Raw genomic sequence first — 14,538 nt, forward strand, 5'->3', positions numbered from 1 at the left:
CATTGTTTTAGGTCCTAGGGATACAGCAGTGAAGAAAACAGACACAAATGTAGACCCTCCTGGAACTTACACTGTAGTGGGAGAAAAGGGATAATTAAATAAGCGAACAATATATAACATTTTTGAAGGTGAAGGTGGATAGGGAGGGATTGATTAAGAAAGTGTTGCACTTTTAAATAGAGAGTTAGATAGCCTGGTGTGGTGGTATGCCCCTGTAATTCCAGCTACTCAGGAAGCTGAGGCAAGACAGTATCTTGAACCTGGAGGCAGAGGCTGCAGTGAGCCAAGGTTGTGCTTCTGCACTCCAGCCTGGGTGACAGAGTGAGATTCCGTCTCAAATTAAAAATAAATAAATAAATAAATAAATAAATAAATAAATAAATAGGGGGTTAGAGAAGGCCAACCTGAGATTGTGACCTTTGAGCAAGGACCCAAAGGAACTGGCACGTTCCCAGGTCAGGGTGGAGCCACCTTGGCTGCCTTGGGGTGAGTGAGGAGAGAGTAGCTGCAGATGCTCAAAAAAGGTTTCTTTCTTTCTTTTTCTTTTCTCTCTTTTTTTTTTTTTTTTCTTGAGACAGAGTTTCACTCTTATTGCCCAGGCTGGAGTGCAATGGTGCAATTTTGGCTCACTACAACCTCCACCTCCCAGGTTCAAGCGATTCTCCTGCCTCTGCCTCCCAAGTAGCTGGGATTACAGACACGCACAACCACGCCCAGCTAATTTTGTATTTTTAGTAGAGTGGAGTTTCTCCATGTTGGTCAGGCTGGTCTCCAACTCCCGACTGTTAAGGACAAACTGCCCCAAAAAGCTTCTTGGTACTGCAGACACTCCCCGCAAACGTCTCCTTGCTCCCCACCCTTCCCCCAAGCCTCTTTACATTTCTAAGCCCTTGCCTAGGTTCCACAGTGAACCCAGCAGACTTCACTTATCAGACCTTGCTGTGATAAACAGATAAACAAACCCCAATTACAAACTATCCAGATGGCACAGGGGGAGGTCGTGGGAAGCATAAACAAACTTTACCTACACCCTCCTGTTATAAACATCACAAGGTAACATGTGGCAAAATTAACCGGCAAACAACCCCAGGATACGGCCCTACCAAAGAACTCCCTCAAACTCCCTTCCCCAGTATAAACCCCTCATTCTGTAAGCTTGCCGCTGCCTCCTCTGTCTGTGGTGAAGCAGCTGGTAGGTTCATATACTTACTTGCCTGAGTTTGGGTCTATTCTTCCTTTCTCTCGGCTGACCTTACACCGATCTTAGGTGACCCGCCTCCCTCGGCCTCCTGAAGTGCTGGGATTACAAGCTTGAGCCACCGTGCCCAGCCCAACAAAGGTGTCTTAATCTGAGTTGCTTAACAAAAGTTTCAGACTTTCTCGATGGTGTTATTCTCAAACTTTTCATTAGCATTTTTAGAAGAAATAATTTAATGATGAACTAAAATACATGTGACTGCTGAGCATATAACCAGCATCTGAAAATCTGGGGATCACTGCAAGCCTGGGACAGAGAGTTTAGGGACCTGCTTTAACCTTGACCTCAGCAATCCCCTTCTGTTTCGGCCACTGTTTTGTCCCCTGTATAAGGGACCAAAGGATGTCTCAGGTCCCTTCCAGTTCTGGCTTCATGCTATTTCAGAAGACTCAGTCTCCGTTTCTGTGAAATGGGGGTTATAATACCTGCTCCAGTCTCTCTTCTGGTTGTTGTGTCAAATCAGGCAATGAATATGTCTTTTTTTTCTACCAGATAAAATGTGGAGGCCAAAGTAGATAAAGGCTAGTGTTCATAGGAACTCTATTATTACACGTCGGTAATCAAATCTGCCATCGACGTGTGCTTGTGAGCGTTTCCTCCGGTTAATCCCAACAGGCACTCTACGACTTGAACATCACCAGTTCTGTTTTATGGCTCAGGAAACTGCCTTAGGGAGGCAAATTCACTCGCTTGAGGGCACAGAACTTGTGAGAGGAGGACCCAGGATTCAAATTCCAGAATGTGTCAGGGCTGGTACTGGCTTCCCAGTACACAAAGAGGCCAGGTTGAGGTCAAAGCTAAGCCAACAGGTAGAGACAAAACAGAACCAAAGGCAATGGGAAACCAAACAATTCTCAGCCTTTACAGTTGCTGCTAGTCTGGACCAAGGTGAAAAAAAGTGGGATGGTGGAGTGAACCATCTAAGTGGCCCATAGGGGTGAGCGTAGGGGCACCAGGAGCAACCAGAGCTGTGGATTGAGGCTTCGGGCCAGCTCAGGAAGGGAGGTGACATGGAGAAGCCACCAGCCAGTCCCGGCTGCAGCCACAACCCATGGTGGACTGCGAGGCATGTGCTTGTAGGTAGCAAAGGGCCCAAGGGGTCAGCCTTGGCCACTGTTACGTTAATATTAAAGATATTAACACACATATCAAGGACTCTACAAAACAAGAGAAAAGAATGGGGAAGAAAGAACAGAAAATCATTTCATATATATTTAAATAAAGACCTAAACAAAACTATCTTTATTAATATTTCCATACTAGTGATAAGACAGATGGTTTGGCATTAGATATGGAAAAATGTAATATTCTACAAAAGAAACTCTAGGGAGACCCAGGGAGTTATGAAGGTCACTTCTCATTAAGGGTGAACTTTTCTGTCCTTTCTGCCACTGCCTTTATCCTAAGCCTCTGCCAGGGTTGGCAATTTCCCACTCCCTTTTTGTGTTGGAGACAGACGGTGCCACCAAATGCCCCCCTTGGCTGGTCACTGCGAGGCTATTTTTAGTTTTCCAAGCAATTAATGAAATTGTCCGTTTGTGGGCAGTTTTCTTTTTTATTGGCTGTTTCAGCTGCTCTGAAGTATAAGCAGTGTATTATTAATAATTCTGCAACTCTTAGACACCTAGAATGGGGGACATGGCTCTCCCTTGACTTGGGTTATAGGAAAAAGCAAAGATTCCTAAATTTTGGAGGTGGCAGCTACCTTGGGAGGACTGTAGGCTTTGAGGTAGACCTGAATTTCCAAGATGTAGACTCCTTGGCTGTAAAATGCACATCATAGTACCACCCTGTAGGTTGTGTTGCTGTCTGTGAAGTGCCTATAATGGAGTCTGGAACAGTCAAGGAAGAAATATTTGCTCAAGGAGAGGATGGATGCATGAGATCACATAGGTGTGGCTTCCACTAGAGCAAATGCTTATTGACTAAGTGAAACAGGGTATGTATGTGCAGCACTTAGCAGAGCAGATTACTGTTGGGGAGTGGTATGGGTTGAGTTGTGTCCCCCTAAAAAGAAATGTGGAGTCCTCATCCCCAGTACTTCAGAATGTGACCTTATTTGGAGATAGAGTCTTTAGAGAGGTAATCAATTTAAAACGAGGCCATCAGGATGGTCCTCATTCAATATGACTAACGTCCTTATAAGAGGTGGAAACTTGGACATACAGACACATGCAGGGAGAATGCCATATGAAAATAAAGGCAGAGATTAGGGTGATACATCTACAACCCAAAGAATGCCAAAGAAGGCAAGCAAGCTGCCAGAAGCTAGGAGAGGGGCATGGAATAGATTCTCCCTCCCAACCCTCACAAGGAAATAACTGTGATGACACCTTGATCTCAGGTTTCTAGCTCATAGAACAGTAAGACAATACATTTCTGCTGTTTAAGCCACTCAAGTTTGTGATATTTTGTTATGGCATCCCTAAAAAATGAATACAGGGAGTGCTATGGTCTGAATGTTTGTGTCCTCTCCAAATTCATATGTTGAAACCCAACCCCAATGTGAGAGCATGAAGAGGTGGACCCTTTTGGGAGGTGATTAAGTCATGAAGGCAGAGCTCTCACAAATGGGATTAGTGACCTTTTAAAAGAGTACTGAGGAGAATCGCTTGAACCTGGGAGGCAGAGGTTGCAGTGAGCCGAGATTGCACCATTGCCCTTCAGCCTGGGTGACAGAGTGAAACTGTGTCTCAAAAAAAAAAAAAAAAAAAAGAGTCCTGAGGGAGCATGCTGGCCCCTTTTCCATGTGAGAACAAGGCTAGAAGGTGCTATTGCTGTCTTTGAAGCACAGAGCAGCCCTCACCAGACACTGAGTCTACTGGCACCTTGATCTTGAACTTCTCAGTCTCCAGAACTGTAAGCAATAAATTCACACTGCTTATAAATTACCCAGTCTAAGGTATTTTGTTATAGCAGCCTGAATGCACTAAGATAGGGAGCATTAGTGGGATTCCATATGCTGTAAATCCCTGGCTGTGGCCTGCTCTAGAGTATAGCCTCAATCAGTGCTTGTAAAAATGAATCAGTGAGATAACACAGAGCAAATACCTCCCTCAGTGTCTAATATGTAGTAGGTGCTCTTCATACTTGTTAAATGAATGATGAGCAAGGCTATCCATGAAGCTTGTATTCCAAAGCTTGGTGTACAGGCAGATAGACGTTCAGTGAATATTTCCTAGCCAGATGGCCAGCAGAGCTAACATTTGTATAACACTTACTATGAGCCAGGCAGTACTCTGAATGACTGACGTGTATGTAATCCTCTTAATCCTCACAACCACTGTATTATTTATCCCATTTTAAAGATGGGGACACTGAGATGTAGAGGGGTCAAATAACTTTCCCAAATTCACCTGGCTAAGGAGCAGAGTTGGCTGTTGGATCTGGTTTGTCTAGGACGAGGTGCCTACTCTGAACCACTATTTGGAATCATGTATGCGAAGAGCCTCACACGTCATAGGTTACCAATTCCAAACCAGCGAGTGGACGGGAGTGCCTGGGCCAAGTCGTGGGCACAAGGCCCCGCCCCAGTGGCCTTACAGTAGAGGCAGCCCCATTGCTCCATTCCTTTCTCTCTTAAGTTCTCCCTGATTCAGCCTCTGTCTCCACAGACCTCTGGGGCTTTGTGCTTCTCAGGGGCAAAAGGGCAGCTGCTTGGGCCCAGCCAGAACTGGCACGGCCTGTCTCTGAGTGGAGACCCTCATATGTCAGTCCCCTCTTCCTACTTCTGATCCTTCAGCTGGGCGAAGAGGAAGCCGACTTGATGCTGAAGAGGGAAGCGGAGCAGATGGGGTGTCAATACCTCCTGCTGTCCATCAGCAAAGCAGCTCCCGCTGTCAGAGGGCTGGCGGCACCGAGCGTCCCGCCTCTTCTCCATAATTCATCCCAAACCAAGTGAGGAGCGCTGACTCGGCGCTTCTGATTGCAGGGCCTGGCTGTTCACAGGCTTTCCCAGATGCCTCTGGGCTCCCCCACATACCAGCAATGGCAGTGATTTACGGTGTCACAGGCCAGTGTCCTCTACCGTGACCACTGCTCTCAGCCACAGGTTTAATTATTTAAACAGATTTTACATTTTATGAGCGTGTCCTCAGGCCTGGCAGAGGAAAGAAAGCCTTTGGAGAGAAAAAACAAAAACAAAAACAAAAAAACCTTTGCTTGGAACATTAAATTGAAATATGGAAGGACAGAGTACAGGAAACATCCCTGATTCTTCAGTGTGTGGTATTCAAGGCCTTCTGTACTTGTCCCATTTTACCTGTTCCTTCCCTTGTTTCTATCTCACTGTAGAAGAAAGTAATACTTGACCATCCTGTGCAAATGAGTGAGAGAGCAAACAACAAAGTGAACCAGGAAATGCTGGAGTAGAGAGAACGTACAGGAGATTCCCTTGTTTGCAAGTTTACAATTTTGTTTTTGCTAACTAGCCTGTGACGCATGTGCACTCTACACACACACATGCACACACATACACACACACGTACATATTCACTCATAGGGTTTTACTGTGTACCTGGTACTAAGGTAGGACTCGGAATGCCTTAGTGAACAAAACACACAAAAATCCCTGCCCTCATGGAATTTCCATTCCATGGCAGGAGGTATCGTTACCTCATCATTGGAGCCCCTGCTCTTTCATGAGGATCCAGCTAAAATACTACTTTTCCTCCCTCTCCTGACCTTCCAGGAGAAATTAATGGCTCACGTGACGCTCTGTAATTGTCTATCAGAGCCAAACTCACTCTGCCATAACTGTCGGTAAACTTGAAGCTCCTTTTCTTTTTTTTTTTTTTTTCACTTGTAAGTTTCTGGTTTTATTAAATGGAACACAAAGCACAGTGTCATTTCTCTTTTCTGTCATTTTATGCAGTTTTCTTCAATTCAGAAATACAGGTAAATATTATAACAAAAAAAGAACTAATACCTGCTTAGGAGTTATGAATACCAGGCCTTTACAAGAGGTAGATTAGTAGGTGGATATATATAGATGGTAGAGAGAAAGGGAGGTAGAGAAACAGGTAAAATGTGTGTGAGTGATGAACTTGTGATGGGACATCGTTTTCCTTTATTAAAATTTGCTATAGTCAAATTTCCTACAGTGAATTGAAACCTGAAGACTACTAGTGACATGTAACACTTCTGCCCCTTTTCTCGCTGATGTTCGTCCTATTTTATTGAGAATATACATGGATGCAAATAAAATTAAGCTAATCTATTAATATGTAATGACAGAAACAGACAATTTGCCTCTGTTTTGCCTCTATATTCTTAATAAAATAGGAAGCTCCTTTTCTTAGTCTGAGAACTCCTTGAAGGTGAGGACTGTCGAATTTTGCTTCTCTCTGGGCACCTAGCACAGTGCTTGCAGCGTGGTAGATGCTCGTCGTGTGGACGGCCATTGGAAGACTCCTCTGCCGCTCTTTTCTGGCAAAGGGAGTCTCCTCGTGTGTTCTCTTCACTCTGACATTTCCTGGTTCGTTTTGTTGTTTGTTCTCTCACTTCCTCCCTCAATCACTCGTTCATTTAGTGAACATATATTTAGTGAGCACCACTCCGTAGGAAGCCCTGTTTTAGATGCTGGGGATATGTTGACAAAGATAGAGAAGGCTCCTGACCTTGGTGTGCTTGCATCATAGCTGTAGAGGGAGGGAGGAAGCAGCTGTTCTATGGTTCTTTGTATGTCAGTTTCTCATACTGCCATAGGCAGTCATTGGCCCTCAGTGCCATGGCACACCCAGGCTGGGCCTGGGATGACCCATCCTAAACCGCAGGTGGTGAGGTGTCTCTGTTTTCCCTGCTTGGTTCAGAGAATAAGGCTGAAGTAAATGAATCTCACCAATCTCCCTCTTCCAAGCTTTTCACCTCTGTGTAAACTGGAGATAACCGAGTCCAAGGCTATTAAAATAATTATGCAAATAATCCATATTTTTCATTTTAAAAGCACTTCTGGAGCATCCGATTAATCTTCTCAGTACCCTTGTGTGTAGATAAGTATAAGGTTTTGCTTTTAGATGAAGGAACTGAAACATGAGGTGATTAAACTATTGGCCTGAGGCTATAGTGAAAGCAAGGTTTTGAGTGGGGATTGGATTCATCTGTCCTCAGTTACTTTGAGCAACTGCAGACTTCAAGGGCCATGTCCCGTGGGCAGCTGCAGGGATTGCAGCCAATCTGTCTTGGTGGGGGCAGTGCAGAGGGGTGGAGAAGAGCTGAAGCTCTGCAGGCCCACAGGCACCACCATGTAGGGCTGTGTGACCTTTGGCAAGTGGTTTAAGCTCCCTGCACTCCAGATTCCTCATCTATTACATGGAGATAATCACTTTGTTGCAGGGTTATGAGGGTGAAAATAACCGAGATTATGTTTGTAGAGTTCTTAGTGTGGTGCAGGATACCTTTATCTTAAAGTTATCTAGAGACAGAAGCATTTGAAATGGGCAAAGGGCTTAGAGCTACGAATCACCGTCATCATCATCATCCAGCATCTTTTGGGCACTTGGTGTATTCCAGACATAAAGATGCGTTAGCATAACTTCATTAAATGCTAAGTGTCTTGTTATGATCATCAGTCAGGTGCGACATGTATGTCATGTCATTTATCTGATTTCTTTCTCCATGAACAAATGCCAGGCATCTGTCCTGTATGCTGCAGGGGATACAGAATTGCCTTGAATATGGACCCTGCCCCCTGAGAGATCCAGCTGGGGAAGCATCAGTCTAGTTAGTCATGAAGGGCCTGGGTCTACACCCTCAGCATCACCCAGGGTCTGGTTACCTGAAAGCCTTTTTGGCTCCAGCAGGGAAAGTTGCAATTAGCTTTGCTATATAAATAGCTCACATTCTAGATATGCCATGCATGGCACCAGGCACATAACATGCATTCTTTTATCTAATCCTCATAACAATCCTGGGAGGCAAGAACAATTATCACTTGGATTTTGTAGATGAGGAAACTGAGGTGCAGAGAGAGAAATCACTTTCGCAAGGTCCCATAACCAAACACATAGTTGGCCAATCCTCAGTTTGGTATGTCTGAGAGGAGATTTGTGTCTAAAGACAGAATAGAGAGGTATAAATTAAAGCCAGATTCATAATCCAGCTCATCATAACCTGCTATTTGGACTTTCAGGCTGTCACCCAGTTTTCTATGCAACTTTAGTAAATCACCAAGGATTTATATGATCTCTGTTATTGGCCCAAATTGTGGATGTTACAAGAGCAGTAGAGAATACCTTTTATTCTTAAAGATATTTGAGATGAAAGCATTTGAATTGGACAGGGTGTTTGGACATGCTTGTCACCATCATCACCATCTTTATTATCACCTTCCAATATCTTTTGGGCATTTGGCACATTCTAGATATAAAGGTGTCTGGCATAGACTACCCTACTGAATCCCCCCAAAATCTTTATGACTAGGTATTATTTAGCCTATTTTAAAGACAAGAAAACAGGCATGCTAGAAAGCTCACAGATGTTAAGTAACTAGCCCAAGGCCACAGAGCTAGCAAATATGAGAGCTAGATTTAAATCATGCAGGGTTGCGGGAGGGAGTGCTGCCAGTCCTGGTATGGTCCTGTTTGAGAAGCCTCCTGTCTTGTCTCCTCTTTCAGTGCTCCAGCCAGCTTTCTCCTCCAGTAAGGATGAGAATTAATAACTTTAGAGTTGGAAGAGTCACTCTTGGTTTGCACACTTTTACGAGGCTGCCTTGGGAGGATGTTTAACTTCTGTCTGTACCTCTGTTTCCTCATTGCTCTCATGTGCCTGCCTCCTGGGGTGTGTCTGCATTATTAACGATGGCAAAGTGATGGGAGCACACTGCACCAAGGTAGATTCATGAGAGTGCAAAGTATGATTAATCTCGAGAACCATCCAATGGGGCCACACGGAGCTGAATGACATGGGTACCCTCCATTTTCAGGGCCTGGACATAAGCGTGTTCACATCACTCTCACATCGTATTTTCCCTAAGACTCTGCAGGAGACTACATGACAGACGGACGAAAGAGTATCAGGGCCACAGAGACCCATAGGATTACTGGAGGGAGGAAAGAGCATTGGGCCAAGGAGAAATTTGTGGCACAGAACTGCTAGCGCTCACCATTATCATGGCTATGCTAGTTTTTTAGCTTCCTTGCAGTTAGGTGTGCCCATGTGACTGAATCTGGCCAATGGCATGTAAGTGGATGGGGTACGTGCCACTTTCAGGCGTGGCTCCTACAATTTCCCCCTTGGGACCTTGCTAGAGGACTTAAATGAGGGTGGAGCCACAAGATGGACAGAGCCTGGGTCCCTGAATGATGGCTGCATTTCCTTGCCAACTCAGACTGAGCTGTGACGTGAATAAAAAGCTTTTGCCATGTTAAGTCACTAAAATATTGGGGTTTATCTGTTGTATTCACTAGCATTATTTACCTGATAAGCAATAATAAAGATGTGACTTTTATAGCATTTGTGGTTTTCCAGTCACTTTCATATACTATAATTTGGAGGATCTTCAGGAGACCTTTGTGTTTTTAGTATCACAGATGGTTGTGTTTCTGGAGGGAACTATTTGTGTTCAACCTTATGGATATCTTGTGGGTTAAACATCTTTTCTTCTGTCACCCTGCCTTTTAGAAGGTTCATAGACACATTGTGGCCTTGTGATCATGGCTGCATGACATGCTGTTTGAGTACCAATTTCATTTCTGTGCCATCTTGCCTCCCAAGTGATTCACTTTCTTCAAACCTCAGTTGCCCCCTCTGTAAAATGGGGATAGGCAAAGACCCAACTTGGTTGGATGTGGCTAGACTTTCATCCATCTGAATAGCTCACACCCAACTCTGCTGCAGAGTTATTTCCCAAACCCTGATTCCCAGAATATGGAATGCAGGAAGAGGCTCAGCAATGCCCACTCTGACCTTTCATTCAGTGCTTCTCAAACTGCTGGGGATTGTTAGTGGCCTGCCAGGAGATGAATGAAGCCACAGAATAAATATGGCATAATTTTGCTATAAATGTGCAGAAACAAAACTTTTCAATTTTGATATGACATATGCTTAAGCAACATCAGGAGATGTTTTCTTTCCATGTTATGCAAGCTAAAGGTCCTCCCTTCTCCCCATCCCCCCAAACTCTGGACAGTAGAAAATTCTTATTTGCCTGACTGAAAGGACAGTTTCACTATCTGGCTGCCATGGTAACCCCTGCATGCCCTCCCTGTGTTGCTCTGCAGGTCCAAGGTGCTGGGTTTTAGCAAAACTCCCAGGGAGCAGCCTCTTGCATTATCTTTTCACACTTGCAGATCACTTCCTAAATTTGAATAATGTGCCCCACATTGGGAATTTCTCTCTGAGTTTCATATAGGAAAAGCATCACTTTCCCAAGGAATGGTCACTTGTTCTCCTGCTGTGATAAGGAGTCCTACAGAAATCATCACATTCCTCCTTGATCCTCGGCAGCCTGAAAGCCCAGGTGCCAGGTTTTGCACATATTTGTTTTCTCCTATTTTATTTAAATTGTTATTTCTCTCCTCCTCCATCCCTTTCCTTATTATTTTATTAAGTCTATTGTAAATGTCCCTTTTTTGTAATTTTCCTCAAGTCCTTCCTAGGGTGAGGCAGAATGGAAATCAATTCAAGAAATTACAAATGCCTAAATACATTAGCATTTCTAACATTCTAAGGGGGCCAGATCCTTTTGTTTGTTTGTTTTCCATTCCCTCTGCCTTTTCCCACCCTTGTGGTCATTGGACAACCCTCATTCCTTGCCTAAACTCCCCTCCCCTCCCACCTTCTTGAGTCCTCATCCTTTATTACCCAGATAAATAATCCTGGCAAAGCTACACAATAAAAAGAACTAGTAGTTTTAATAAAGCAAAAGGACATTCAAAGCTCCCCTTGAATGTCAGCCTCAACTTCTGGCTACAGTGGAGATGATGTAGAGCAATTATGATGAGGAGCTGCAAATAGGACCTAGGGTGGGGGGACTCACAGGAAGCCACCAAGGTAGGAGTGATAATGTGGGGTAGGGGTTGGGGGGAGAGCTGATGGGTGGAAATAGATGGGTTAATGCAGGGAGGAGGAAGAGAATGGCTAGATGTGTTGACAGTGCCCAGGCGAGGAGCTGGTGTGATTATTTTCAAGTTGGCTAAAAAAAAAAAAAAAAAAAAAAAAAAAAAGGCTTTTTCCCTCTGTGTTGGATGTTTTAAAAAGTTATAATACTAGAGAGTTGTGCTTAAAAGAAGACCACTGAAAACAGAACCCAGGAATTCAGTCGCTAACCATCAAACATTAGAAATCACTTTGGACTTAAGTAATTCATTTGCTAGCCTTAAATGCTTTTAATATATATGTTTAAAAGCTCCTGCCCTCTTTTGCTTTTTTATTTTTTTAATGGCTTTCTGCCTGCCTCCCAACTGTAACATCTCAAGTGTTTTCTTCTTTTTGGGGGGATAACTGAATCATAGTTCCTTTTGACCAGGTTCACTGTCAGGTCTCTTCTTCCTCAGTAGTTAGAGACCAAGGGTGGGTAGTGAGGAGCCTGACATAATTACTACAGGGCATTCCTGCCAAGACTTGCTAGACTCTAGAAGTCTGCAGAAAACAATTCCTGCCTGTTTTGATTCTGGAAACAATGAAATGCGGCACAGATGCCCCTCCATGCAATTCAGCGCATGTGGACTGGAACCCTCTTAGGAACTGAGGGAACTATCCAACACATGTAGCTCAACTTCTTAAACTGAGAGAGGAAAGACGGAGTCCAGAGAGGCGAGGTGACTACCCCGTATTAGTCTGTTCTCTTGCGGCTAATAAAGACGTACTGGAGGAAAGAGGTTTAATGGACTCACAGTTCCACATGGCTGGGGAGGCCACATAATCATGGCAGAAGACGAAGGAAGAACAAAGGGATGTCTTACATGGTGGCCGGCAACAGCGGCTGTGGAGGGAAACTCCCCTTTATAAAACTATCAGAGCTCATGAGACTTATTCACTGTCACGAGAACGGCATGGGAAAAACCCAGCCCCACGATTCAATTATCTCCCACTGGGTCCCTCCCACAATACATGGGGATTATTACAATTCAAGGTGAGATTTGGGTGGGGACACAAAGCCAAACCATATCAACCCCTAATGTCACAGTGCCAGTATGAGGTACAGTTAGTACTAGAATCCAGGCCTTCAGACTCTCTACTTGCAGAAATCATGGGGTCTTGATCCCAGGAGAAGACACAGGAGAAATAACGTTTTTGATGTACCTAGTATCTGCCTGGCACTACCTCTGGCATTTTACTCCATTACTATACAACCACTGAAAATGTCAGCTATTGCTTATTGAATATCTGCTACATGCTAACTATGCCATGCTAAACACGCACATATATTTTTTCTCATCTTTACAAAACCCATGAGGCAAATGGGTTTACTCTCATTTTTACACACGGACAAGCAGCCTAAAATAGCTAAGTTACCCAAGGACACACAGCTAGGGAATATGGGAACTGGGATATGACTCTAAACCTATGTTCCTTCCTGAATCCCTATCCTTTCCCCCCAGTGACAGTTCTCACTCAACTGGCTCAGCCTTTGCAAAGTCCCATGGTAGGTGTTTGTGACTCAGGGAGAGGGTATAAGGTGTCCCTTTCTGGAAGGTTTCCTTTCCCTCCCCTTCCCACTGTGTTTCCTGCTCTTCTGGGGCAGATGCACATAACTGGGGAAATACAGCATGGCAAAATGGAAAGAACACTTCAATGTCAGCTCAGTTCCTGCTGCAATTCTACATGCCATGATATTGGGCAAGTTCCCTGACTTCTGTGAGCCTCGTTCTCCTAATCTTTTAAAATGGAAATAATAATATCTATGCCTAAGGGTTGAAATCCAACATATGAAGTGTCTGACTCATAAGTGTTTAGGAAGTGATAGCTGTAAGCTGTGGCCAGTTCTGGAAGTTCCATGCCTGAAAAGCCCTGGGAGACCTGGCCTACCTTTCCCCCCCCTGTATCTGATCTTGGGCCTGGAAGTTCTGGGAGAGCAGGGCTGAGTGAACATCTATGTAGGTCCATTCTGGGTCATGAACCATTGCCAGTGGTGGAAACTGTTGGGTTCATCAGACTCATTGTCCAGTGCATAATTCCTACATTCATCACAGGGTAACGCAAAATATACTTGTTCTACATACACTACGGAGACGAAGAAAAATATCTCCATACTATTGTTTATGAGGAGGAGGAGTCCCCAGAGGTGAATACCAACAGCTTCTTGCAGACATTGAGGCAGGGCAGTAAAGAAGAGATAAGGAGATTGGTGATGGAAGCTTTTCTGGTACATACATGTGTGCACGTGTGCGCATATTTGCATGACCTTGGTTTGAGTGATTCTATATTTATGTGACAGGTCTCTAGTTCTGTCAAGATGCAATAGGGTTGTTTTGTCCAGGTCTGTTGGACATACGCACAGGTGTATGAGGTGGTTCCTCATTACTAGGAGGAGCAATGAGGGCTAGTGTTGTGGTTCCCAAGCCCAGCTGTGCTTTAGGACCTGAAGAGCTTACAAACAACCCTGCAGAGTCCCAAGCCCCACCTCTAGAGGGCTTCATACAGCCTGGGTAGGAATATAGGTATCAATTTGTATTTTTAAAAGGCTTTCCCTGTACTCCTGCTGAATAGCCAGGTTAGGAACCACGGAGACAGGAGACAGGTCATGGTGTATGATCCAGACTGAGTCTGAACTCCTTTCCAATATGGACTAACTAGAGACCCACAGCTCTGATGGATCATCTCATTTGCTTCTCAGAGTCCCTCTGTATGCCTGTGTCATCATCCCCCTCTCAAAGAGAAGGAGAAAGGCTTCAAGAAGCTACCCAGCCAGGAAGGGCCTCACTTTGGATTAGTGCATTTTTCTCATCATAGCCATATCCACGGACATAGGTATCCGTCACTAACCACACTGGGCGGGGGGGCCCACACTGGGGAGCCAGTGTCATTGGTACACACCTCTCTGGGCAGCAGGTTGCTATTTACCTAAAAAAGTAAGTTACAATTGGCACATTTTCTATTTGCAGTAATAAAAAATAATTCCTCTTCCTTGTGCACAAAGGCTCCAATTATGATTTAATTCAATTCCGATTAACTATGCTTTGATGGCATTTCCATTACATAAAAAATAAAATGTATTAGCCAAGCATAATGTGTTTTGACTATAGTTCTGATGCTAATAAGGAGGCTGCTTGGCGGCTATGAACCCACACTTAATTCCACAGTTGTAAAGAACAAGAGGGAAAAAATGAGGCAGATAACTG

At 44.3% G+C, this 14,538-nt stretch overlaps 1 protein-coding gene across 1 annotated transcript in view; it reads right to left on the reverse strand.

Annotated features, from left to right (window-relative positions):
* TENM4 (teneurin transmembrane protein 4) overlaps window positions 1-14,538 on the reverse strand; it is a 3,069,169-nt gene that overhangs the window by 852,671 nt on the left and 2,201,960 nt on the right. The gene's annotated exons all lie outside the window — the stretch shown is intronic.

Source organism: Symphalangus syndactylus, chromosome 6 (assembly GCF_028878055.3).
Source record: "Symphalangus syndactylus isolate Jambi chromosome 6, NHGRI_mSymSyn1-v2.1_pri, whole genome shotgun sequence".
Lineage (NCBI taxonomy): Eukaryota > Metazoa > Chordata > Mammalia > Primates > Hylobatidae > Symphalangus > Symphalangus syndactylus.